The sequence below is a fragment of the Pan paniscus genome, chromosome X (assembly GCF_029289425.2).
Source record: "Pan paniscus chromosome X, NHGRI_mPanPan1-v2.0_pri, whole genome shotgun sequence".
In the NCBI taxonomy this organism is placed as follows: domain Eukaryota; kingdom Metazoa; phylum Chordata; class Mammalia; order Primates; family Hominidae; genus Pan; species Pan paniscus.
Window position 1 is genome coordinate 4858559 of NC_073272.2, and position 27540 is coordinate 4886098.

Genomic DNA, 27540 nt, shown 5'->3' on the forward strand with positions numbered 1-27540 from the left:
GAATCATTTAGTACAGCAAAGCTGAAAGACCAGGAACGGGGACTTTCCAACGTTTCTACAGGACACTCTGAGGCAGGGGGGCTGCGCTTCCTTGAATGCCATATCTGTGGATAAAATCAGCACATCATCATGAGTACAGGACTGGTCTTTTTCTTTTCTTTATTTTTTTTTTTTGTTTGTTTTCTTTGAGACTGAGTCTTGCTCTGTTACCCAGGCTGGAGTGCAGTGGCATGATCTCGGCTCACTACAACCTCCACCGCCTAGGTTCAAGCGATTCTCCTGCCTTAGCCTCCTGAGTAGCTGGGATTACAGGCGCCCACCACTGTGCTTGGCTAACTTTTGTGTTTTTAGTAGAGACAGGGTTTCACCATGTTGGCCAGGCTGGTCTCGAACTCCTAACCTCAGGTGATCTGCCTCCCTTGGTCTTCTAAATTACTGGGATTACAGGCGTGAGCCACTGCTCCCAGCCAGTACATGACTATTATTTGGAAAGGTGCATGGTAAAATCTGCTCTTGGCAGAGAAACCTGCGTAAGAATCCCCCTTGAAGCTTGGAGGGATATTACTGGGATCATTGCTTAAGCCATGGGAAACTGGTTTAAAAAATCTGGGAGTGGTTTGCATAATGTAAAACAGGGAAGATGCACTCAGAGGAGAAGTTAAAACAGCCACGGTAGGTCAGCCTCTGTTGCAGTCCGGGTAGACGGAGAACTTGGTTGTCAAAGTGTACGTTGAATTGAGTTTCGGAAGAACAGGTCACTGAAATTTATCAGCAAACTTGATTTAATGGAGATTTTCTTGTGCATTCGGGAGGTTTTTTTCCGGTATTCCACGCTGTTAAAATTAATGTTTGAGGGCCCAGAATGAGCACAAGTGTTTTTGTAGGCAGAACCTCTGTGGCTCCATGCTGAAGACATCAGGGTGTGTACGTTATTATGTGGGCAACTAATGATGGAAACAGATTTTCTACTCCTATTTTCTTTTACTGATTCATTTGCTAAAGACATGTAATGAAAGCAGAATTCTCCAAAGGCATTTAATCATAGAAGTGATGGCTAAAAGAAGCCAACGATTCTGAAATGTCCTAATGGGATATTTGGCCGTTTAGGTGACTTCACTACCTTCTTGTGACAGAATCTTTGGACACAGAACATCATTCTCACTTCATATTCCATGAGTACATCATCATCTCCACATTATGCTAAGGCACTCATTAGTCACAAGATCAAGAATTCACTTCTGAAATATTTTAATTCCATGTAGCTCTAGTAAATTTTCTTTCTTTCTTTTTCCTTTTTTTTGAGACAGGGTCTCACCCTGTCGCCCAGGCTAGAGTGCAGTGATGTGATCTCAGCTCACTGCAGCCTCCGCCTCCCAGGTTCAAGTGATTCTCATGCCTCAGCCTCCTGAGTAACTAGAATTATAGGCACCCGCCACCACACCTGGCTAATTTTTGTATTTTTAGCAGAGACAGCATTTCATCATGTTGCCCAGGCTGGCCTCGACCTCCTGAGCTCAAGCGATCCGCCCGCCTTGGTCTCTGAAAGTTCTGAGATTACAGGCGTGAGCCACCTTGCCTGGCCCTGAATTTTATTTCTACCATGCTACTCCAGAAATGTAGACATGTCAAGGATGTAAAATCATGAATAGCATATGACCTAGCAATGACCTTGTAAAGTGATTATATTTATATTACACATAACATCCTACTAAACAATTGTATTACATTTCAAGATGTAAAAGGAAGAAAAATAAGCCAATGTTACTCAAATACGTTCAAAGCCACATGGAAAAGAAAATCTGCGTTATTTCTTCTCTGGAAGCTCAAATGCCTGTTTTCTGCCAAAAGTGTAATTTGAACAGGAAAAAAAAAAAAAGTTGGCCAGGCGCAGTGGCTCACACCTGTAATCCCAGCACTTTGGGAGGCTGAGGCAGGTGGATTACGAGGTCAGGAGATCGAGACCATCCTGGCTAACATGGTGAAACCCCGTCTCTACTGAAAATACAAAAAAAATTAGCCGGGCATGGTGGCAGGCACCTGTAGTCACAGCTACTTGGGAGGCTGAGGCAGTAGAATGGCGTGCACCCAGGAGCGGAGGTTGCAGTGAGCCCAGATCGTGCCACTGCACTCCAGCCTGGGCGACAGAGTGAGACTCTGTCTCAAAAAAAAAAAAAAAAAAAAAAAAAAAAAAAAAAAAAAAGTTGAGTGTGTTTCAGACATCTGTTGTCAGACTTTGGCAATGGATAAGTGGAAAAAACACCACACAAGGTCAAGAACTTCTTAGGATCCTTAGTGAGAAAGTGATTCTGAAATCGTTTGCCATGGACGTTCAAAGACCCACCGACACACAAGCAAATGAGGTCGTGTTTGGAAGAGACACACACGTGTTGATGTAAAAATAGCAGAACAGTACAAGAGCAGAATGCGATGACATTTAACAAAGTAAGAATTTTTTTTTTTTTGTAAATTCTAGAAAGTGACACTCTAAGTCAGCGTGTTTCTTCAACTGGATGATCAAGTTCACAGCCCAAGAATTTGCCCAACTTCCTTAGATGTCCTCCTCTCTAAACGATGGTAAGGATGACGTTATGAGGTTCCTGAAAGGGAAGCCAGATTGCTTATCAAAGACGTGTACCCACTGAGCCTTTCCAAGTGCTTTACTCTGAGATGGTCCAAGAGGTGTTTCTGAGAAGGCTATTTTTATTGTCTTTGGTGACACATTATGTGATGCAGATGTGGTTTCCATCAATCCATCTAGAAAGTCTATGCATAGGGTTATGTCTCACTTTCCCTATTAGTGACCTGGAGGAAGCACTGCATTTTTGTATGCAATGATACACCCATGCACGCCAACTTCCATTTATCCTCTTTGAAGATGCATGACAGTACTTTTCCTTGGCTCTTCAAAACTCCCAAAGGGGAAGCAGGACATGCTTCCTGGTGATTTCACTTGTGTTGAATCTAGTCTCAAGCCTCTGGCATCTTCTGCACCCCAAGCCTCTCTGGACCTGTGTCCTGGAGTTGCTGTAGGGACTGGACCCATCATCATAATGAATTACAATGTGGGGAACTCAACTGGACCCAGAAAATGTCCCCAAAGTGCATCCTTATGGCTGAGTACCTCCAGGGTTCACAGAAGGAATGAGGACAAGCAAACTGTGAAGCAAGACCCTGACACAAAGACACAGCTCAAATTTAGCCTCTGATATGGTTTGGCTGTGTCTTTACCAAAATCCCATCTTGAATTGTAGCTCCCACAATTCCCATGTGTTGTGGGAGGGACTCAGTGGGAGGTAATTGAATCATGGGGGCGGGTCTTTCCCGTGCTAGTCTCATGGTAGTGAATAAGGCTCAGAAGATCTGGTAGTTTTATAAAGGTGAGTTTCCCTAGACAAGTTCTCTTGTCTGTCACCATGTGAGCCATGGCTTTCACCTTCTGCCATGATTGTGAGGCCTCCCCAGCCACATGGAACCATGACTTCTTTCTTTTGTAAATTGCCCAGTCTCAGGTATGTCTTTATCAGCAGCGTGAAAATGGACTAATACAGCCTCTCTGGTTTACCAGTGAACACCGGATGGGACCAGGATTCATGTTAGAGAATGTCCCGTGTATTTGAATCCATGTGGATTCTCTCACTCTTCTGACCCAGCTTGGTGTTTTAAATTTCTATCCTTAAAATCCTTTTCTTCCCACAAATGTTTGCTGTTGCAAAGTTCAGTTTACTAGTATATGGGGAATAAAACACATGGTCACGATAGCCTAAGCTGTACCATGCAACAGCAATGGAGACGGCTGTCCTCCCTCCCAACAGCTTAATGCAAAGAAACTTCTGCTGTTGTAGAACTCTCTTTTTTTTTTTTTTGCCTGATCCTTTGAAATCAAGAGTTTTATTGTTACTATTATGATTCCTCCTCCAGTCATCTGCAATCATAGCTTCAAGAAGAAAATTCTTAGCCAACCTCAGAGTCCCTTTATTTGCATGTTGCCCATGGTGGCAACAGGGGATTTTTGGTGGTCAGGGTACATATCTGTCTCAAATCCTAGATTCATGATCACAGCACCCCACAGGATGACCCACAGGCTTTTTGTTTGTTTGTTTGTTTGTTTTGAAACAGGATCTTGCTCTGTTGCCCAGGCTGGAGTGCAGTGGCACGTTCACGGCTCACTACAGCCTCGACCTCCCAGGCTCAAGTGATTCTCCCACCTCAGCCCTCCAAGTAGCCGGGACTACAGGTACCTGGCACCATGTCCAGCTAATTTTTGTATTCTTAGTAGAGACTGCCTTTTGCCATGTTGCCCAGACTGGTCTCAAACTCCTGGGCTCAAGTGATCAACCAGCCTCAGCCTCCCAAAGAGCTGGGATTCTAGGCATGAGACACTGTGCCCCGCCAGACCCACAGGTTTGATTTAGTTTTTCAAGAGCAGTTTAAGAAGAAGCAAGACTTTTTCATTTTAATGTTTTGCCATTTTTAGCCTCAAGAAGGCTGTGTTCCTTGCAGAAGTGGCATATCAGCTCATCCTGGGACAAGTGGCATCTGGTGAGATGATAGGCAGCTGAGGTTATTGGTGTTATTTGCAAGGGATGGGTGCTGATGATTGCCATTACGTCGGGTTTCCCTGATGCTCAGATAACTCTAAAGGAGACATGGGGTGAGGGCTATGAGTAGGGATGTGGGGAAACCCCATGGCTGGGATGCCAAGAGCCCCACCTGGGCTTATGTCCACCTCAGAATGCACCATCTCATGGAAAGCAAGACATCCTCCACCTACACTTAGCATTTTCACTACCACACACTGAGTTTCCCTTATCTGAGATGCTTGGGACCAGAAGCAGTGACAGATTTCAGATTTGTTCAGATTCTGGAATATTTGAATATGCATGAGATGTCTTGGGAATAAGACATAAGTATAAGCATAAAATTAATTTATGTTTTATATACACTTTATACACATAGTTTATTGTATAGCCTTTCATATACAATACTGTTACTTTTGTTGTTATCATCATTATACTTTTAGAGTCAGGGTCTCACTCTGTCACTGGAGCTGCAGTGCAGTGGTGCAGTCACAGCTGACTCCAGCCTCAGTCTCTCGGGCTCAAGTGATCCTCACAACTCAGCCTCCCCAGTAGCTGGGACTACAGGCACGTGCCACCATGCCTGGCTATTTTTTTTCTAGAAATGGGCTCTTGCTGTGTTGCCCAGGCTGATCTCGAACTCCTAAGCTAAGGCTGTCCTCCGCCCTCAGCATCCCAAAGTGCTAGGATTATAGGCATTATCCACTGTGCCCAACCTATACAATATTTTAAAATAATTTTGTGCATGAGACAAAGTTTGTTTACAGCGAACCAACAGAAAGCAAAGGTTGACCAGGTTTGGTGGCTCACACCGGTAATCCCAGCACTTCAGGAGGCCAAGGGGGGTGGATCATTTGAGCCCAGGGGTTCAAGACCAGCCTGGGCAACATGGCAAAACCTCGTCCCTACAAAAAAATGCAAAAATTAGCCTGGTGTGGTGGCACACACCTGTAGTCCCAGCTACTCAGGAGGCTGAGGTGGGAGGATCTCTTGAGCCCAGGAGGTGGAGATTGCAGTGAGCCATGGTTGCACCACTGCACTCCAGCCAGGGTGGGCAATGGAGTGAGACCCTATCTGAAAAAAAGTAAAAAATAGATAGATAAATAAATAAATAAGAAAGGAAGCAAAGGTGTCAGTTGTCAGTCTCTCGGTCATCCATGCAGAAAATCTGACATCATGTCAGCACTCCAAAAGTTAAAGATTTTGGAACATTTTGGATTTTGGATTTTCAGATGAGGAATGTCCACCTTGTACTGAGAAAGCCTTCATTTATTGGTAGGAGGGAGGAATCTAGGGAAATCTAAGGAAAGTACTCATGTCAGAGGTGTTTGAACCAGGGCGACTCTATCTTGAATAGGGGCTGGGTAAAATGAGGCCAAGACCTACTGGACTGCATTCCCAGGAGGTGAGGCATTCTAAGTCACAGAATGGGATAGGAGGCTGGCACAAGATACAGGTCTTGCTGGTAAAACAGCATGTGGTAAAGAAGCCAGCCAAAAGCCACCAAATCCAAGATGGCAACAAAAGCAACCTCTGGTCATTCTCACTAATCATTATACTCTAATTATAATGCATTAGCATACTAAGAGACACTCCCACCAGCACCATGACAGTTTACAGATGCAATGGCAACATCTGGAAATTACCCTATATGGTCTCAAAGGGAGAGAAACCCTCAGTTCCGGGAATTGACCACTCCTTTCCCAGAAAAATAATGAATATTTCACCTCTTGTTTAGCATATAATCAAGAAATAACTATAAATATCCTTTGTCCGGCAGCCCAAGCTGCTGCTGTACCTATGGAATAGCTATTCTTTACTTCTTTTCTTTTTCTTTTCTTTTCTTTTTTTTTTGAGACAGTCTTGCTCTGTCGCCCAGGCTGCAGTGCAGTGGAGCGATCTCGACTCACTGCAACCTCCACCTCCCAAGTTTGAGCAATTCTTCTGCCTCAGCCTCCTGAGTACCTGGGATTACAGGCATGAACCACCATGCCCAGCTAATTTTTGTATTTTTAGTAGAGACGGGATTTCACCATGTTGGCCAGGCTGGTCTCGAACTCCTGACCTCTGGTGATGTGCCTGCCTTGGCCTCCCAAAGTGCCGGGATTACAGGCGTGAGCCACCATGCCTGGCCATTCCTTTACTTTCTTAATAAACTTGCTTTCACTTTGCTCTGTAGATTCACCCTGAATTCTTTCTTGCACGAGGTCCCAGGACCCTCTCTTGGGATCTGGATGGGGACCGCTTTGTGGTAATACTCAGAACAGAAAATGAGTAATTATGGGGATCTTACTTCTTAAACCAAAGCAAGATAAGGTGTGTGTAATATCACACTTTCCTCTTAAACTGTGTCCCACATGTGTGACAATATCTAAATTTTTAAAATAAGGCCCTAAGGGTTCTCCTCAATTACCTGGGAGTTCCCTGGAAAGCAGATAATTATGAAGTGCTCTAACCAAATAACTTTAGAGAGAAGGAGGTTTGCTTATCAGCCATTCTTTCGTTTTTCCTTCTGGAGTCCTGTACTTACATGTACACACATACATCAGCCCTATATCAGCTCTGGGGAATGTTGTGTCTGGAATAAGCCAGCGAGTTTGTTGTGTTCCCATAATTTGTCCGGAGGTGAGCAGGTGACTCAATCTAATCTATGTTTAAAGATTGAAGAGAGGAAACCTAGGATTGGAGGATGGGGAAACAGGGGGAGTAAGGTGCAGGAGATTGTCATGGAAACCAACAAGAGTCCTGGCCTCAATCCACACCTCTGGTTAATAATGTGGATTTGAATCCACTTCCATCCATGAATATGCAAATGAAAAGTTTCTGAGACAGGTTTCAAGCAATTTAGAAAGTTTATTTTGCCAAGGTTAAGCATGCGCCTATGACACAGCCTCAGGAGATCCTGAGAATGTGCGCCCAAGGTGGTCGGGCTACAGCTTGGTTTTACACATTTTAGGGAGACATGAGAAATTAATCAATATATATCAGATGTCCATTGGTTCGGTCCAGAATGGCAGGACAACTTGAAGTGGGGACTTCCAGGTCATAGGTAGATTTAAAGATTTTCCGATTGGCAATTGGTTGAAAGAATTATTATCAATAGAAAGGAATGTCTGGGTTACGGTCAGGGGCTGTGGAGACCTAGGTTTTATGAGGCAGAGGAAGCCTCCAGGTAGCAGGCTTCAGAGAATAAATTGTAAATGTTCCTTATTAGAGTCTGTTCTTTCAGTAATTCCAAAATGGAGGAGGGTATCATGAGCCATGCCCAACTTCACCTTCATGGCCTGAACACATTTTTCAGATTACACCTGAAAAATGGAACGCCCTTGCCAAGAGGAAGAGTCCATTCAGATGATGGGGGCGTGGGGACTTAGAATTTTATTTTAAGGCTTGTAGATACAACCATTCTATCTATGCATACAAAGAGGTATCTATCATACAAGAAGAACTCCCAATGGGCAGAACATCATTGTGTACACATTTGACTCTAGAATTCACTCTTCTTTTTGTGGCTAAACGGGCTTCTCATACAATCCACTAGGCTCAGAAAGGTTCACCAAGAAATACAACGGGTTCTTCGTAAAAGGCAAGAGTCAAATGCTAAGTTGATAGCTGTTTTTAATCATACAAAGAGCTGTGTTTAAATTGGATAATGGGTGTGTAATAATACATTCTCTTCTTTATGACTTGACATCATTATGAAATATGAGCTCTGGCTAAACCTCAGGATAATGTGGGAGAGAATAAAGTTGAGAAAACCAGTTTCTTTCATAATGGACAACTGAGAAAAGTTTTGGGATTTCCATTACAGCAGATTTTTTGAAGACTCACTTAATGTTTTCTGCAGGATGGCTTAGCATTCCTAAATTCAGTTGAGTACCAGGATATTATAAGGCTTTTCTGTTTATTTTTGTAATAATCTGTTTTCGGAGAACCTTCTCTGACACAGACATTTTGCTTGGGGCCAAGAATACAATGATCACATGGATGACACATTCACTCTCTTTATGAAGTTTACAGACACACTGCAAATAATGAAGTAGACGAAGAATTAATGTCAGTAAGAAGACTGACTCCAGAGAAAAGTGCTGATTCCTTAACTACCTAGGAAGAAGCAAATACAGATTCCTTTTGTTTGAAGATGTGTTTATATTTGGAGATATTCAGGAAAACAGGAAGCCCTCAAAATAGTACATTGAAAGTCCACTAACATGGAAAGTCTCCATAAGCCAGTCAATAGCATTTGTAATCTGCATTATATAATGCACTGTTCTGCTTTCTTAACTAGACTTTTTTTTTTGCTAAGTAGGTTTGTGTATTAGTCAGTGTTCTCCAGTGGGACAAACCTAATAGGATCTATGTGTATATGAAAGGGAGTTTATGAGGGAGCATTGGCTCACACGATCACAAGGTGAGGTTCCACGATAGGCCATCTGCAAGTTGAGGAAGTAGGAAGCCAGTAGTGGCTCAGTCCAAATCCCAAAGTCTCAAAAGTAGAGAAGCTGACAGTGCAGCCTTCAGTCTGTGGCCGAAGGCCTGAGACCACCTGGCAAGCCACTGGTGTAAGTCCAAGGGTCCAAAAGCTGAAGAACCTGGGGCCTGATGTCCAAGGGCATCCAGTACGGGAGAAAGATGAAGACCAGAAGACTCAGCAAGTCTGCTCTTTTCAACTTCTTCTGCTTGCTTCATTTTAGCCGTGCTGGCAGCTGATTGGATGGTGCCCACCCACACTGAAGGTGGGTCTTCCTCTCCTAGTCCACCGACTCAATGTCAGTCTCCTCTGGCAACACCCTCACAGACACACCCAGAAACAATACTTTACCAGCTATCTAGGAGTCCTGCAATCCAATCAAGTTGACACCTAATATTCACCATCACAGTTGATAAGCAACCTAGTTTATGATAATCTGCTATAGCTGCCTAAAAAAAAAACTAAGTAGGTCTTAGACCATGACTTTGCCCCATATTATCAAAATTAGGACAAACTTTTTTTATTATATGTCTGGGACTGACAAAACAATCACTATTAGACAAAAATTAAATTGTTAGCTATGATGACCAGTGCTGAGAAGATCACATGATGGATACCCTAAAAGCCCTGACTTCACCACTATGCAATCTATGTCTGTAACAAAGTTGCACTTGTACCCCATAAATGGACACAAATAACATAATTGAATTTGCTTTTCAATGCTCTGTAAGCATCATTTTCACTCAAGTTAGAAAATGTTTTGTGTCAAGTAGAAATAACTCACAAGGATTTAGTAAAAGCGTGGTAGATCCAGGCTGACATCTCTGCCCTTGGCAAATAGCACCCAAACATCTTGTCTTTCCTAATTTAGAGGCCTCTCCTGTAACCTTGTCAATGAGTGTAGTCCACTATCAAAGCCAAAGTGAAACAAAACCCTTTGCTCTCTGCCCATGGGAGCTAAAGTGTGGAATTGCAACGAGGTCCAGAGAGAAATGCAAGGTCTGTTAGATTCGTGAATCAATGGATGCAAGTAGGTCACTAATCAAAGCCTCAGTTGCAAAAACGACTGCTTGTCTAGCATGACTTCAGCTGCAATAACAAACTGCCAAAGACTGGGTGGCTTATAAACCACAGAAATTCATTTTTCATGGTTCTGGAGGCTAGAAGTCCAAGATCGAGATGCCAGCGGCTCTGGTGTCTGGTGAAGAAACTCTGTCTGGTTTGTCGACAGCTGTATTCTCATTGTGTCCTCACATGGCAGAGGGCGGGAGGAGAGAAAGGGAGGGAGGGAGGAGAGAGAGAGGAAGTGAGAGAGAGAGAGGAAGAGAGAGAAGGAGAGTGAGAAAGCCCCAGAAAAGGGGAGACACAAACATTCAATCAACATCACCCACATTTAAGGTATTGGACATTTGGGTGCTGATATTTTGAGATAATTTTACTTCTATTCAAAATTAGATCTGTCTTCTACACAGAATCCATGTATTCTTTATTTTTATGGATTAAATCCTGGTTCTTCTAGAGAAATGACAGACTCGGAGAGCAGGAAATGAGTGTGTTTACTTAACAACACTTAAAAGTGATCCCACTCACTGTGAAGGTCAGGCAGAGTACAGTCTTTTTGTAAATTAGTATTATTTTGTATTTTTAATCACAGATCCAGGTTGTGCAACTTTTCAACCCAGCAGTACTTTTACTTGGCATTAGGAAAAGGTCCTTTGAAGTTTGATGACGATGATTTTTTTTTTTTTTTTAAAAAGGATGTTGAGAGGTTGGATGGACTCTCATGCACCACAAATGAGCTTTTTCTTCTTTGCAGAAAAGCCTGTTGCTTGAATGGGTGTCTTTACCTAAACTTAAAAGCAAATGCTATCAACATTTTAGATAAAACCTTTTTAATCATCGTCCAAGCTGAGCTCTGCTTTGCTGTGGATTTGCTGTCCTTGTGTGTGATTTGCCGCACTTCACACTGATAACCTTGAACTATGTTCTCAGTTTATTATAACAAAAAACAATCAAATTATGCAAAATCTTATTTTGTAAAACGAGTTTGATGATTGCTTAAATCTTAGTCATGTTTTAATGTTAGTATACTCTTCTCTCAGTGAAGTTATGCATTTTTAATATCTAAGAATAGTATTATATATTATTCTACATGTTTGCTACCCACACATTGAATAACATAAAGATGACTTCCTACCGCCCCTGTATTTTCTTCTGTGCTTACTTTTTTGTAAAACCGTTAATTAGAATCTATGTTGCTAAAAAACATGTTGCAATACAAAAACTGGCCTGTGTTCTCATTTCAGCACATGCATTTTAAAAGAGATGCTTTCTTCTCCATTGGGGAAGAAGATATGGCTGACACTGACTCTATCTTCTCTAACGCCTTTTTTTCACCCCACTTCTCTTATCTCCCTTCTTTTAACTTGAAAGAACAGGAGTTGAGATTTCTCTCAACACATAACATTCCAAAGGAAATAAATTCTTAAATGGAAACTTACCAAACTTCTCATTCTCTATTTCCTTCCAACTTTTTCATAAACACCCAGATGATTTTTTTTGGTATAAAGTCATTTTTCATGGGAAACCTGGAAGAGTTGTTGAAAGAATATGCAGTGCTATTTTCTCTGTAGCTCTGACTTAGTTTCTGCAGTACATTGAGGTTAAAAATGATAGAGTTCTAAGGGAGGAAGCTGAGGAAGAGAATGAACTGAAACCTAGGAATTACAACCATTGTGTGAAGTCTGTTTTGAGATGAACAGAAACTATTAGGTTGGTGCAAAAGTCATTGCGGTTTTTGGCTGGATGCAATGGCTCACGCCTGTAATCTCAGCACTTTGGGAGGCTGAGGCTGGATCACTTGAACTCAGGAGTTCTAGGCCAGCGTGGCCAACATGGTGAATCCCCGTCTCCACTAAAAATACAAAAACTAGCCAGGCATGGTGGCTCACACCTGTAATCTCAGCTACTCAAGTGGTTGAGGCAGGAGAACCGCTTGAACCCAGGATGGAGAGGCTGCAGTGAGCCGAGATCACACCACTGCACTCCAACCTGGGTGACAGAGTGACAACGTGTCTCAAAAAACAAACAAACAAAAAACCCTTAATCCTCAGTGCAACAGTGCGGGGGTGGGGCTTTTGGGAGATGTTTAAGTCATGAGGGCTTCACCTTTATGAGCAGATTAATAAAATAAATGAGAGGAAGTGAGTTTGGTTCCCCTCTTGCTCTTCTCCCTTTCACCATGGGAGAATGCCGCAAGAGGGTCCTTGCAAGATGCCAACATCCTGATCTTCGGCTTTCCTGCTTCTAGAACTGAAGGAATAAATTTCTGTTCTTTATAAATTACTCAAGTCTTGAGTATTCTGCTATAGCAGCACAAAACAGACCTAGGCCCCATGCCCTCCAGTGTCTCCATCCACAAAGTTATTTGATGGAATCTTCATAGATCAGTCTTCCTAAATTGCTGTTTTGCTCTTGCCAGTTCTCATTTCCAAAATGTTTTAGCAATTCCCCATTGACTAAAGGATGGAATTGCAGATGAAAATTGAGAACTAGAAGACACCATAGGGCTATACTCTCTACCCCTGCACATAGAAATGAAGAAAGTATCCTGCTAGTGAAAATTCCTATTTGTTGGCTAATATGATTATATCTTGAAATTTCTTAGTGGTGGTGGATGGTGCATTACTCCATGTCACCTGGCCCCATTGACTTTCTGTGTTCTTCCACATTTTACTTTTCTTCCTTTTAAAAGTCAGGGTCTCACTCTGTCACCCAGGCTAATGTGCAGTGGTGCAATCATAGCTCACTGGAGCCTGGAACTCCTGGGCCCAAGCAATCCTCCCACATCAGGCTCCTGAGTAGCTGGGACCACAGACTGACACCATTGTCCTCAGCTAACCTTTTCTTTAATTCTTTGTAGAGATGGAGTTTCACTATCTTGCCCAGGCTGGTCTCAAACTCCTGGGCTCAAGTGATCCTCCTGCCTCGGCTCCCCAAAGTTCTGGGATTACAGACATGAGCCACTGCACCTGGCCTTGTGTTCTCTCACATTTTACCAACTTTGGCTGAAGGTGTAACAGCAATAATGTTCAAAAAGTAACTTTTATTAAAAATAAGCATTAAGCATCATAGCATCAATGTATTCTCTTTTAATAACATTGACTTTCTCCCGTTAATTTTCCCTTTATAAAACGTACGTAAGGGATATAAACACATTTGCAAAATCAAACCTATTTTGTATTTGTATCCTACCAAACACAAAATAATAATAATGATAATAATAATAGTTATAAATAAGAAATAAATAAAATATTTCTAAATATTTTATTTAGATTTAGATTTATTTATATAATTATTCTAAATAATTCTACAATAAAATTATATTTCAACTCAAAAGTGATCTTGGCTGGGTGCAGTGGCTCACGCCTCTAATGCCAACACTTTGGGAGACTGAGGTGGGAGAATCGCTTGAGTGCAGGAGTTTGTGACCAGCCTAGGCAACATAACGAGATCTCATGTCTACAAAAAAAGGTTATCTCACATGCCACATGCCCTTCAGAAACTGATATACTATATTGATAATCAACTCTAAATTAACAACATAAAGAAGGTGAATAGTACAAGTTTTCCCCAATTCAATCAAATAATAATCCAAAATCTGAAATTCTGAAAGAACAAAGTAGTCTTGGGCACCAAGCCATGATTTACAAAATACTCTTAGATGGCTTGAAAAATCTATGGCTCTTCTTATAATACTAGATTTCTTAGATAGGTCCAGTAGACTGGTAGACTTTTTTATGGTTTTATGCATTTTCTCTTTTTAAAATTTTTTTATTTAGTTTGAGATCTGGGATACATGTGGAGGATGTACAGGTTTGTTACATAGGTAAACGTGTCCCATGGTAGTTTGCCACACCTATCAACCCATCACCTAGGTATTGAGCCCGGCATGCATTAACTATTTTTCTTGGTGCTCTCCCTCCCCCTGCTCCTCTGATAGGCTCCAGTGTGTGTTGTTCCCCTCCCTGTGTCCATGTGTTCTCATTGTTTCTCTCCCACTTTTAAGTGAGAACATGCCGTGTTTGATTTTCTGTTCCTGCATTCGTTTGCTGAGGATAATGGCTTCCAGCTCCATCCATGTCCCTGCAAAGGACATGATCTCATTCCTTTTCAGGGCTGCATAGTATTCCATGGTTTATATGTACCATGTTTTCTTTATCCAGTCTACCATTGATGGGCATTTGGATTGATTCTACGTCTTTGCTATTGTGAATAGTGTTGCAATGAACATATGCACACATGTATCTTTGTAATAGAATGATTTATACTTCTTTTGGTATATACCCAGTAATGAGATTGCTGGATCAAATGGTATTTCTGGTTCCAGATCTTTGAGGAATCGCCACCCTGTTTGTGTGCATTTTTTACTGCTGCATAACAAATTACAAACTTGGTGGCTTGAAACTATCCCCATTTATCATCTTGGAGTGATATAGGTCAGATATCTGGACATGTTCTGGCTGGGTTCTCTACTCAGGGTCTCCCCAGGCTGAAATCAAGGTGTTATCAGGGTTGCAGTGTCATCTGAAGCTGGGTGCCTTCTTCTCAGCTCCCTGGTTGTTGGCAGAATTGAGTTCCTAGAGGCTGAAGGAGTGTGTCTCTAACTTGTTTCTAGCTGTTAGCCAAAGCCATACTCAGCTTCTACAGGTAGCTGGCCCTATGGCCCTTTCCACAACATGGCAGTTTTTTTGTCTGCAAGGTCATCAGGGGAATTTCACTGCTACTTTGGATGTCTGACTTCCCTGTGTCTGACTCTAGGCCCAGTTTTAGATGGCTCATGTGATTAGGTCAAGCTCCCTTTCTTAGGGTCCACCTATTTGGGACATTAATGATGTCTGCAAAATCCCATCACAGCAACACCCAGATATGTGTTTGACTGAACAATGTGCGTGCTTACCAGGGCCCAAAGTCTTGGCAGCCATCTTGGAATTCTGCTTCCTACAATTGCCTATTCACACAACGAAATATTACACAGCAGTCAGGAAGAATGGATGAGAGCCATCAGCAGGCTGGAGACCCAAGGAAGGGCTGATGTTGCAGCTTGAGTCTGAAGGCACTGGAGGCAACAGTCCCTCTTCTGCAGGGACCTCACTCTTTTCTCCTAAAGCTGATTGGATGACGCCAGTCCCTACATGAAGGTCTAGCTATGGATTCAGGAGCTTTGAAGGGCTCAGAACCACTTTCTCTGTTGGAGACCATGTAGAGGTTGGACACAATAATTTAAACATCCACAGTCATCTATCATTTTGTATCATAAAGACCTGGTCTAAGTACAGCATTTATCGAGCTCGTAACTGGTGACTGTCTAGCCCATCAGTTGGTGTGACCACAGAAAGGTGCTAGAATCTAGGAGTGGTGACCTAGAAGGACAATGGCAAACATCACCTTTCTTCTTGGGTAATTTGCAACAGAAACTCTGGTTATTCACTACTCTACCTCCCTCCCTACCGCTTATGGACTGACTTGTGTCCCTGCTAAATTTATAAGTTGAAGCCTAAACCCCAGGACCTCATTTAAATATAGGTTTCAAGTATGACTAAAATGACTACATTTGAACATTGGGTCTTTCAAGAGGTACTTAAGGTAAAATGAGGTCACTAGAGTGGGCCCTGATCCAATAGAACTGGTGTCTTATAAGAAGAGGAAATGAAGACACAGACACACACAGAGGGCTGATCACATGAGGACACAGGGAAAAGATGAGTCCACAAGCCAAGGTAAGAGGTTTCAAGAGCAACCAGCTCTGCCTACACCTTGATCTCAGATTTCCAGCTTTCAGAACCATAAAAAGACAGATTTCTGAGTTTTAAGCCACCAAGTCTGTGAAACTTTGAGACAACTTTAGCAGACGAATGTACTACCCTCACCAGCAAAAGACAAGTCTAAGTTCTTGGCCAAGTATGGTGTTGTGGTTGAGTCCTCTGGGACTCATGAGATGGTGTAGCCTCATAAGTGGGACTAGTGTCTGTATAAAAGGGACCCCAGAAAGCTCCCTCACCCTTTCCACCATGTGAGGTCACAGCGAGAAGACGCCGTCTATGAACCAGGAAGTGGGTCCCCACCAGACACTGAATCTGCCACGCCTTGATCTTGGACTTCCCAGCTTCTATAACTGTAAGCAATAAGTTTCTGTTTATAAGCAACTCAGTTTATGATAATCTGCTATAGTAGCTGAAAAAACTAAGAAGCAGGTCTTAAACCATGACTGCCTTATATTATCAAAATTTGAACAAATATTTCTTATTATATGCCTGGGACTGACAAAACAATCTCCATTAAACAAAAATTAAATTGTTAGCTGTAAGACCAGCGCTGAGAACGGTGAGGGAGTGGGAAGACAGGATGCATGGGAAACAACTTAATGGGTGCCATGTACATCACTCACATGATGGATGCCCTAAAAGCCCTGACTTCACCACTATGCAATCTACGCCTGTAACAAAATTACACTTGTACCCCATAAATGGACACAAATAACATAATTGAATTTGCTTTTAAATGCTCTTTAAGCATCATTTTTAATATTGTCTTCACTCAAGTTAGAAAATGTTTGGTGTCAAGTTGAAATAACTCACAAGGATGTGGTAAAAGCGTGGTAGATCCAGGCTGGTATCTCTGCTCTGTATTTTGTTAACTATCTGTCTTTATGAAAGCCATTTCTATTGGCATCAATTTTTTTCAGCTGCAACATGAAGGCATGCATTAAATAATTTTTGAGATGCATTGCAACTATAAATCATTGATAATTTTTGTAACAAGAAGATTCACAGCTGCGACATGAAGGCATGCGTTTAGTAACTTTTAAGATGCATTGCAACTATGAATCATCAATAATTTCCAAGATTCACTTGGAATTCCATTTCTTGCATGAACTTGCATTTAATTCCATATGTTAGAGGGAGTTGGAGGGGGAAAATGAGATTTTATTCCAGGGAAGGATATAAAGGGTGTTAAACATTTTTTGCTATGTAAATATACAGGTCAGCTTTGCAGAAATTTTAAACATTTTGCAATGGGAAGCACAGGGTCCTTGGCATCTCAAGAAAACATCTGTAAACCTCAATAATATGGGAAGAATCACAGGGTTTTCAGGTTTGTAGTTTTAGGAGGCTTAGAAGATTTTGATGAGAATTTCTTTAGGCTCCAGAAAAAATTGTCTCTCTTTTTTCACAGCTGCTTTTTGGTGTTTCTTGAGGCTTTATTTTAACAACCATGTGCACATGTGATTTTATTATAAGCCACATCAAATCCTTTGATTCTATGTGGAGGCATATGGAGTGTAAATTATGTATAAATGAGCAGTGAGCATACATTTGGCTATCCTAGGCAGTTTTGTGGTTTGTGGCAGAAAATTGCTGTGTGTGAGAGCACCTAGGAGGAGAGATGTGGCGTTTGATATCCAGAGACAGATAGGACTCAGTAACTACTATGGACAGATGAGAAGGAAGGCTCATTATGTTTTCTCTTTGAAACAGCTTTCTTGGGATATAATTTGCATACCACACAATTCACCCATTTATTTCTTATTTTTATTTTTTATAGATAGGGTCTTACTCTGTCACCCAGGCTGGAGGGCAGTGGCGCGATTATGGATCACTGCAGCCTCAGCATCCTGGGCTTAAGTGATCCTCCCACCTCAGCCTCTCAAGAAACTGGGACTACCAGCATGTGCCAGCATGCTTGCCTGATTTTGTTGTTGTTGGGGTCTTGCTATGTTGCCCCAGCTGGCCTTAAACTCCTGGACTCAGGTGATCCTCCCACCTCAGCCTCCCAAAGTACTGGGATTACAGGTGTGAGCTACCACATCCAGCCCAGTTCTCCCATTTTAAGTATACAACGCAATCATTTTTAGGACATTCATAGTTGTGCAACAATCACCACAATCAACTTTAGAACATTCTCATCAATTCAACAAGAAATTCCACACTTTTTAGCTATCCTTGCATTATTCCTCCAATTACCCCTGATCCCACATCCCTTGGCAACCAGTAATCTGCTTTCTGTCTATGGATTTGCTTATTCTGAACATTTCCTATAAATGGAATCATACCATATGTGGTCTTTGGTGACGAGTTTCTTTCACTGAGCTTAATGTTTTCAAGGTTCTTCCACATTGTAGCGTGTGTCAAAGCTTCTTTCTTTTTTAAGGCTGATTAATATTCTATTGTGTATGGCTAGAACACATTTTCATGATAACATTCAAAGAGTCAGAAACAAGTCTACAGGCTTTCCAGGCCAAATTCTAGGTGTGGTTTCTCTCAGCAAAGCATTCTCCCTGAACCCCCAGAGCTGATTGCTGTATCGGGCCTTGTCCTGGTAAGGACAGAGAGTGACATTAACTCATCTCTCTTTCTTGGGCCCCACAGTCGTCTGTGGGATCGCTGCCAGCACAATGTGGAAGGGAAGTCTTGGTTTAGCTAACTGCAGCATACTCATGGCTCAGATCCTGACCAAAAGAGTTATTTCATTAAAGACAGACAGGGCAGGTAGAAAAGCAAAGCGCTTGCAAACACACCATGATGGACTTCTCTATTCCCCCTCTTTGCTTCCTTCCTTCCTTCCTTCCTTTCCTTCCTTTCTTTCCTTTCCTCCCTCTCTTTCTCCTTCCTTCTTTCCTTCCTTCGTTCCTTTCCTTCCTTTCCTCCCTTCCTTCTTTCCTTCTTTCCTTCCTTCTTTCCTTCCTTCCCGTCCCTTCCCTTCCTTCTCTCTCACTCTCCTTCCTCCTTCCTTCTCTCTCACTCTTCTTCCTCCTTCCTTCCTTCTTTTCTTTCCTTCTTTCTTTCTCTTTCTTTCTTTCTCTCTCTCTCTCTTTCTTTCTTTCCTTCCTTCCTTCCTTCCTTCCTCTTTCTTTCTTTCTCCCTCCTTTCTTCTTTCTTTCTCCCTCCTTTCTTCTTTCTTTCTTTTTTTCTTTCTTTCTGTCTTAGAGACGGTTTCACTCTGTTCTCACCCAGGCTGGAGTACAGTGGTGTGATCTTAGCTCACTGCAGACTCAAACTCATGGGCTCAAGTGATCCTTCCACCTCATCCTCCCAAGTAACTGGGGCTACAAGTGTGTGCTATCATGCCTGGCTAATATTTTTATTTTTATTTTTGTAGAGACAGGGTTTCAATATATTGCTCAGGCTGGTCTCGAACTCCTGGGCTCCAGTGATCCTCCCACCTTGGCCTTCCAAAACGCTGGGATTATAGCTGAGAACCACCTTGCCTAGACCCCTGTCTTTCTGAAGGACTGAACACACTACTTGGGTCAGCCAAGGCAGAGAGATGTCTTAAGGCCAGTAAAACAAGCAACGAAGTGAGCCCTCAGAGGAGGGGGCTATTTCACAAGACCACTCTCACTTCGGACACCAGTTGCAGGTTGAGAAGAGTTCCCAAAACTACCCTCAAGTTTAGTAGTTCCCTAGAAGGACTCACAGAACTCACTGGAAGATGTTACACTCACATTTGTGGTTTATTACAGTGAGAGAATGACAGATCACAGTCAGCCAATGGAAGAGGTGCATGGGATAGAGGTCCAAGCCAAGTACCAAACGGAGCTTCTATTATCCTCTCCCCTTGGAGTCAGACAAGTGTTGGTTTCTAGGCATCAGTGTATGGCAATATGCATGAAGTGTTGCCAACTTGGGTGTAGTAGTCCATTCCTGCCTTGTTATAAAGAATAAATGGAGTCTGGGTAATTTATAAAGAAAAGAGGTTTAATTGGCTTACAGTTCTGCAGGCTGTACAGGAAGCATGATGCTGGCATCTGCTTCTCGGGAGGCCTCAGGAGGCTTTCAGTCATGGCATAGGGTGAAGGGAGAGTAGGTATCTCACGTGGTGGAAGCAGGAATGAGAGAGTGAGGAGGGGCTACACACTTTTAAATTACCAGATCTCATGAGGGCACACTCACTATCACAAGGACAGTACGAAGGGGAATGGTGCTAAACTATTCATGAAAAATCCACCCACAGGATCCAATCACCTCCCACCAGGCCCCACTGCAAACCTTGGGAATCACATTTCAGCATGAGATTTGAAGCATATCCAAACCATATCACTGGGCATATCACCTGAGCCTTGGGGTTCAGTGTTTACTGAGGCTTCATTGTGATTGATTAATTGTCTATGTGGCTGATCATTCTCCAGTCTCACTGGAAGTCTACCAATACCATGGAACCTGAATCCCATTGTTACTAATGGATGTGGCTACCCTGACTCCAAATCACACTGTTAGACTGCCCAGTGTGAACCAACACCCCTACAGAAACAAATACACTCCTGTCTTTGTTTGGCACACATTCCAAAGGCTTAGATGTCAAGTTTTAGAGTCAACGCCAAACCCAGACCTCTCCTTGAGCAAAGTTAAATTCTAGCCAACTCCAAAGCCCAGACCTCTCCTTGAGCAACGTTAAACTCTTTACCTCCAGGTCTGCAGAAGTGAACAGATGTCCACATCCTAATCCCCCATGTGGGAGACAGAACAATGCCCCCAAAGATGCCCACATTCTAATCCCCATGTGGTGGAAAAAATAATGTCCCCAAAGATGTCTGCATCCTAATCCCCATGTAATAGAATAATGGCCCCAGAGATGTCCACATTCTAATCCCCATGTGGTGGAAAAAATAATGTCCCCAAAGATGTCTGCATCCTAATCCCCATGTAATAGAATAATGGCCCCAGAGATGTCCACATCCTAATCCCCATGTGGTAGACAGAATAATGGCCCCAAAGGTGTCCATGTCCAATGAATATGTTGATTTACATGGTAAAGCAGACTTTGCAGATGAGATCAAGTTAAAAATCTTGAGATGGGGAGATTATTCTGGATTATTTGGGTGGATTCAATGTAGTCTCAGTGGTTCTTATAGAAGGAAGGCAGGGATTCAGAAAAAGAGAAAGAGGAGATGTGACAAAGAGAGTGGAGGTTGGCGTGATGCAGGAAGAAAGAAGGCACCACAAGCCAAGGAATACAGCAACCTCTAGAAACTGGAAAAAGCAAGGAAACAGATTCATCCATGGAGCATCCAGAAGAACCATTCTTGCAGACACCCTTATTTCAGCCCAGTGAGGCTCAGTTAAATTTCTGTTTTGGCCACTGAAATGAAGCCCCTTCCTTTCTAAGGCAAAATACCTAGACCAGCAGCCAGAGGAGTCATGGTTTAAGGTCCTCAGTGGCCTGCGAGTGTCAGTGTTGCTACCTTTGGCTGTACCTACAGCCAGCAGCTGCAACCCCCACTCATGGCATAAGATGCCGAAAACTGCAAGGTCACAGGAACATGTAGCCAGCACTTTATGCAGCCTTCATGGGGCTACACAAGAAACCCTGATATTGCAAAACAGCTCAGAGTTAATTGTTTCTCAGCATCCTTCTCAGGGTCTCCTAGATGATGACTTTGGGCATTTAAGGAGCAATTTATGCGTGCCCCTCCCCACTTGGTTAGGAGCCCACTGCAAATTCTACAGGGGGCTTGGGGAGAAATAAGGACTTCTGTCTATCACTGCTCCAGTTACAATGGAAAGAGAGCTTGTCACATGACCCAAGCAGGCTCCCCCTCCTCCTGCACATGAGCCTATGCTACTGGATGGAAGGAAAAGAAGCTCAAAGCTGCCTTCTCTTAATATCCTTCTCTGACTCAATGATTCCTACCTGGAGGTGGAAGATGCTGAGAGGACACACACCTTTTTATGGAGGGAGAGAAGGAGAGAGAAGAATGGAGGAAGAGAGAGGGAGAGAAGGAAAGGAAGGAAGAGAGAGAAGAAAGAAGAAAGAGAGAGGGATGAAGGAAGAGAGAGGAAGAAAGGGAGAGGAAGAAGGAAGGAAGGAAGGAGGGAGGGAGGGAAGGAAGGAAGGAAGGAAAGAGAGAGAAAGAAAGAGAGAGAAAGGGAAGGAAGGGAAGGGGAGGAGAGGAGAGGAGAGGAAAGAAAAGAGGAAAGGAAAGGAAAGAATGAAAAGAGGGAGGCAGAGTGGGACAGAGAGTCAGAAAGAGAAAGAGGAAGAAAGAGAGAGGAAAGGAGAGAATAAGAAGGGGGAAATGGAGAAATATAAAAAGGACCAAAAAAAGAAGAGAGGGGGGAGGGAAGGAGAGAGAAAGAAGGAGGAGGAGGAGAGAGAAAGAAAGAAAAACAGAAAGCAGAGGGGAGAAAGAGAAGGAAGTAAGAGAAAGAGAGGGAAAGAGGGTGAGAGAGATAGAGGAACGAATGGTAAATAGAGAGAAGGGAGAAATGGAGAAAGGGAGAAGAGATTAAGAGAAAGAGAAGGAGAGCAGACAGAGAGAGAGAGATGAGATAGAGAGATATGAATGGAGGAAGGAAAGGAGAAAGAGAGAGAGAAAAGAAGGAGAAGGAGGAGGAGGAAGAGGAGGAGGAGGAAAGAGAAAGAGAAAGAAAAGAGGGGGAGGGAGAAAGAGAAAGAAGGAAAGAGAGCCAGACAGAAAGGAACAAATGGATAAACAGAGGAAGGAAGGGATGGAGAAAGAGAGGAGAAAAGGAGAGAGAGGGAAGGAAGGAGGGAGTCAGGGAGAAAGAGAGACACTGTGTGCTTGAAGAAAAGTTACAGGACTGGCTATCATTTCCTCCGGAGGCCAACAAAACTCTCCCCGCTCGCTAAGCCCCACTGAATATATTTGAAAGAGCTAGTAAGAGATAAAATAAAATTGCTTTGTGATTATACTCAATGAGTCATGCTTGTTCGACACACCAGTTACATATGCTTTCCCCCTAAGAGCCCTCAAGAAATACCAGTCCTATAGTGTAATAGAGTTGGATCTCCAAGAGCTGTTTAGGAGCAAGAACTCAGCCGACAGGATTTCTGGAGAATTTCTCCTGGCTTGTCTCTGATCAAGCAACGTCACCAAGAGGCGATTATTAACCCCATTGATGTTGGATTCCTCACTTAGAGAAATGACGGAATGACTCCTTGTTCATCCTCAGAGCTCCTTTTATTTTCAAAGTTCTATCTCCTAGGTAAAGATTAAATTTCTGTATTTTATACTAAACAACTCCAGGCTCTAACCGTGTTCGTCTGCCCATGTGTTCAAGATGGGCACGCACATCAGAATATCTTGAACTTGCTGGAAGAAGTTAAGGAGCATTCATGGTCTCCATCTTAGGTGTTTTGGAGGGTCTGTAGAAGGTTGGGGCTATTGCTGCTACAGAGACCATGACTGACTTCATGAGGCTTGTTCTGATTGTTCACAACAATGGGGTTTGGACAAGAAGATGAAGGTGATGTGACAGGGTTAGATCCTGGAGAAACTCAACTCACTTTGGACAGATAATGGGTGTAATGTCCCCTGATTGTCTGGACTTGACAGCAGAGGGCAGCCCACACTTGGACTGGCATTATTCAGCACATGTGCCATTACATGTCATTAACCTTAACATGAAACTTTCACCTCTCAGCCCAGATGTCTTACCCAAACCTTTCTGGGTTTGTGGGTTGATGGGATATCTCTTGGTTGACTGGACTGTTGGCTTGGTGGTTGGGTTTTGCATCTCTGACACTGTCTTCATCTTTTGTCCTCCTGGCTTGAATTTTGGGATGAGGTATTCTGCAGTCGCAGGCCTATGCAAACCTTTCCCCAAAAGTCCAAGAAAGCTGAGAAGTCAAAGAGAGAGGCTGACACATCTAGTTTCTCAGAAAAAACAAACAAACAAAAAAAAACCCCAAAACATTTCATAGGTACTTAAAAACAGAAGCCATGTTTGTGTCTTGGATGGCAGAGAGAGAAGATGGTGGATCTCCACACCACTACCCCCAAATAACCCAGGACTTATATACCATGGAGTAAGGGGTGTGTAGGATGATTGTTTAAGGGCAGGATTTATGGCAAGAACATGCTCTTACACAAGGAACAGTAGATAGAATAGAAATCTTAGAGGCATGCCTGGAACTAGGGTCAATCAGAAGTCAACATGGTGGATTAGCATTCAAGATGGAGCTACTTTAGCCTCCACATGAAGATACTTTGATGATGAATGATGCACCTGTTCTAAAACATGGGTGGGCTGACACCTCAGCACTGGCCCTGGTTTTGTCTCCAGGACTCTCAGCAACTGCAGACCTCACAACTATAGGAACAAGCTTCCTACTCAGGTCCTCTGGCTCTCCAGAGCCTCTCTGTTTCTGAACTGTACTGACAATCCCTGATTCTTTACATGAGTTCCTCACCACTTGCCTCATCCCAGCCGTGAGACTTCTGGATAGGCACAACCACGTGATTATATTATCAAAGTCTTGCCTTCCAACTGAAATAACCTTATAGGAAATTGTTTTGACATTTCAATAAAATAAACCCTCTTGAAGAGAAGCCAACACAAATAACCTTTGTAATAAATTCTGCTGTGCTATGGTAAGATAGTCACAGGAGTTCACTTCCATTCATTGAAAGTTTAGGGGAAAAAAGGGGGAAATCTTACAAGAATATAAGCTCATTCAGTTCATGCGTTCCTAGAAGGAGAGGTTGAGTTTGCATAGCTTGGCTCTTTCTCAAGTCCAAGTCTAGTCAAGAGGCAGTCTTTATAAACAATGATAGACAACTTTTCTGGGGAAAGATTTGTTTGGAAAGAAATGGAGGATAATTCAAAAGAGGTGATTGAAGCCTTAGTACAGTGGGCTTTAAATGATGGGTTGTGTAGTGTTTATTTCTTCCTGTTGGTGGAGGAGAGTGATTAAGGGCTTTTCCTACCTTAAGGTGATCAAAGTGGTATTTTCATAAGATTAATCTGGCGGCAGAATGCAGATAGTTCTCAGCCTCCCCACCCATCCTTGGTGTATATAGAGCACCTGGGGGCACATATGTCCAAGACAGAGACGTATACAGGCAAAGTAACGCTTTAATCTTATGTCTCAGACTAAACATAACTCAGAGGAAGACAATGTTGGGAAGAGCACCAAGAACTTAAGACATTTGTGCACATTCCACATTAGCCATCTTTTACATCACCCCTCGGAGCACGAGAGCTCTTTCACTTACTTTTGGCCAAATTGGATACAGTTTGCCTTCGTAATATGAGGGCTATATAGAGGCATTTCCCAAAATAAAAGAGTTCATATGTTTGACCCATCCCTGATTTTGTTCAATGCTCTAGTTCATGCTTTGGTGGTTTCCTCAGACACAGCTGAATTTATAAACATTCTGAGATGTCCCATAGATAGAGGATTCAACCTCAGTTCTTCCACCTAGCACACTTGCTTACAAAATGACATGTAACCTATGAGTTGGCTGAAGCCATGCTGAAAGCCAATTTCTAGGTTCCAAAGCAGAGAATCTTACAAGGATGTGCTCACTTTCACTTTGAGACACTGAAAGAGTTGGTGTCTAGGTGGTCTGGGATAATAACCTAAGCACATAATAGCTCTAAGCACGTTGTCATTAATCCTTTTATTGGCCATAGACCTCCATGTGGCTAGCCAACTGTAAAGAACACCACCCACCTCAGTGGAAAGCAGGTGAAGGGGAGAAATGCCTCAACCCACTCAACATTAGTAATAGTCAGAATGGAACTGATAGAATAAACCCTGGGCTCACCCCTTAGAGGAAAACTTAAGAGCTTATCTTCCTTTTATATTTTTCATTCTGTAATGAGATTGCTTTTTGCTAGTCTACCAATATATATGCTATTCATTTTTAATGCAAGAAAAAAATATACATACCTAATACAAACACACACACGTATGTGTATATGTGTGTGTATGTGTGCATGCATTAGGTAAGTATGTGTGTATGCATGTGTATTTTTTCTTGCATTAAAAAAAAGATAACAGAATCTTTGACCACAAGATTTTGGGTAAAATACCACTTTATTTTATGGAATAGCAACCTAGTAAAAGAGCATGAATGTTGAAAGTTATAACGTCAGAATTCTTTGAGGATCAAAGACTTTTTCAGCCCATCAAACATCCAAGAGTAATTCAATGTGAAAATAGGATTTCTTCCCCTTGTGGGGGATTCCTCAATCGCTGTTTCTTCATTTAAGCGACATTTGGACAGGAATAAAATGAGAAAGTACATGATTCTTCCAAAGTCCCTGAATTTTCAATGCGACCATATTGGAGATGTTCTTTTTTGAACAATGTTCCCACAACTAGTAAAGCTTTGTCTAATTCAAGTCCATAAGATAGAGACTATGATACAGACATTTGATAAATATACACCTGAGTTGGTAGGTTGCAGAAGGAGCTGCTTTGTGCTTTGAATAACTCAATTTGGTGATCCACAGTGGATTGGGTGGCTTATTCCCAGATCCTCACCATCCTTTGTGGTCAGTAGATATGTCCAACCAGTTGATATGGAAATGGTCATGTAGATTTAACTGTAGGACCAAGGCACATGCAGTGGACTTCTTTCGTCCTGGAAGAAATTAGATCAATTTCAGTATTGACAATAACATCTGAGCTTGGGTTGCTTGGCTTTCCTGGAAGCATGTTCTTTCGTGTGCAAAAAGAGGGTAGATATATATAATTAGTTTGAAATTTTTAAGGGACTTTGATCAACCCGTATAGCTGCATAACGTGTGTGGGCTTTGTGAAATGTACTGAGAGTTAATTTTTAATTCTTTCAGCAACACACATTCAAATGCAAACCTGAATGTGTTTGTTGTCATGCAAAATTAAAATAAGAAATGTAGAAAATTCTTTAAAATGAAAATGATAGGGACTCACCTTATTTTGTTTTTTGTTTGTGTGTTTATTTTTTGAGAAAGAATCTCGCTCTGTTCCCCTGGGCTGGAGTACAGTGGTGCAATCTCAGCTCACTGCAGCCTCTGTCTTCCAGGTTCAAGCGATTCTCCTGCCTCAGCCTCCCGAGTAGCTGAGATTACAGGCATAGGCCACCACACTCAGCTAATTTTTGTATTTTTTTGTAGAAACAGGGTTTCACTATGTTGGCCAACCTGGTCTCGAACTCCTGACCTCAAGTGACTCTCCCGCCTCGGCCTCCCAAAGCTCTGGGATTACAGGCGTGAGTCAGCGCGCCCGGCCTTTATTTTGTTTCTAAGATGGGAAATGAACCTAAGACTCTTGAAGACATTTACAACGTCAATTTTATCAAAACAATTGAGAGAATTCAGGTCATAATTTTGAGAAACAATAAAAATGGTCAGACAAATGCTGTCTATGACGAGTGAAAGAGCTCTATGAGTTTTAGAACAATGGTCTCCAAGGTAGGGAGATTTTGTTCTATGCCAGGTGACACTTGGCAATGTCTGTAGATATTCTTCAGTGTCACAACTGAGTGGTCTCACTGGCACCTGGTGCGTGGAGCCCAAGGATGTTGCTCGACACCCTACAGTGCACAGGACACCCCCACCACAGAGAATCATCCACTCCGAAATGTCAGCAGTGCCAGCTCAACTGCAAAACCCTGCCTTAGCATGAGAGACTCTGTGTGCCTGTCTGTCATCTATTTATCTATCTTTTTGTCCACCTATCTGTTACCTGTCTATCATC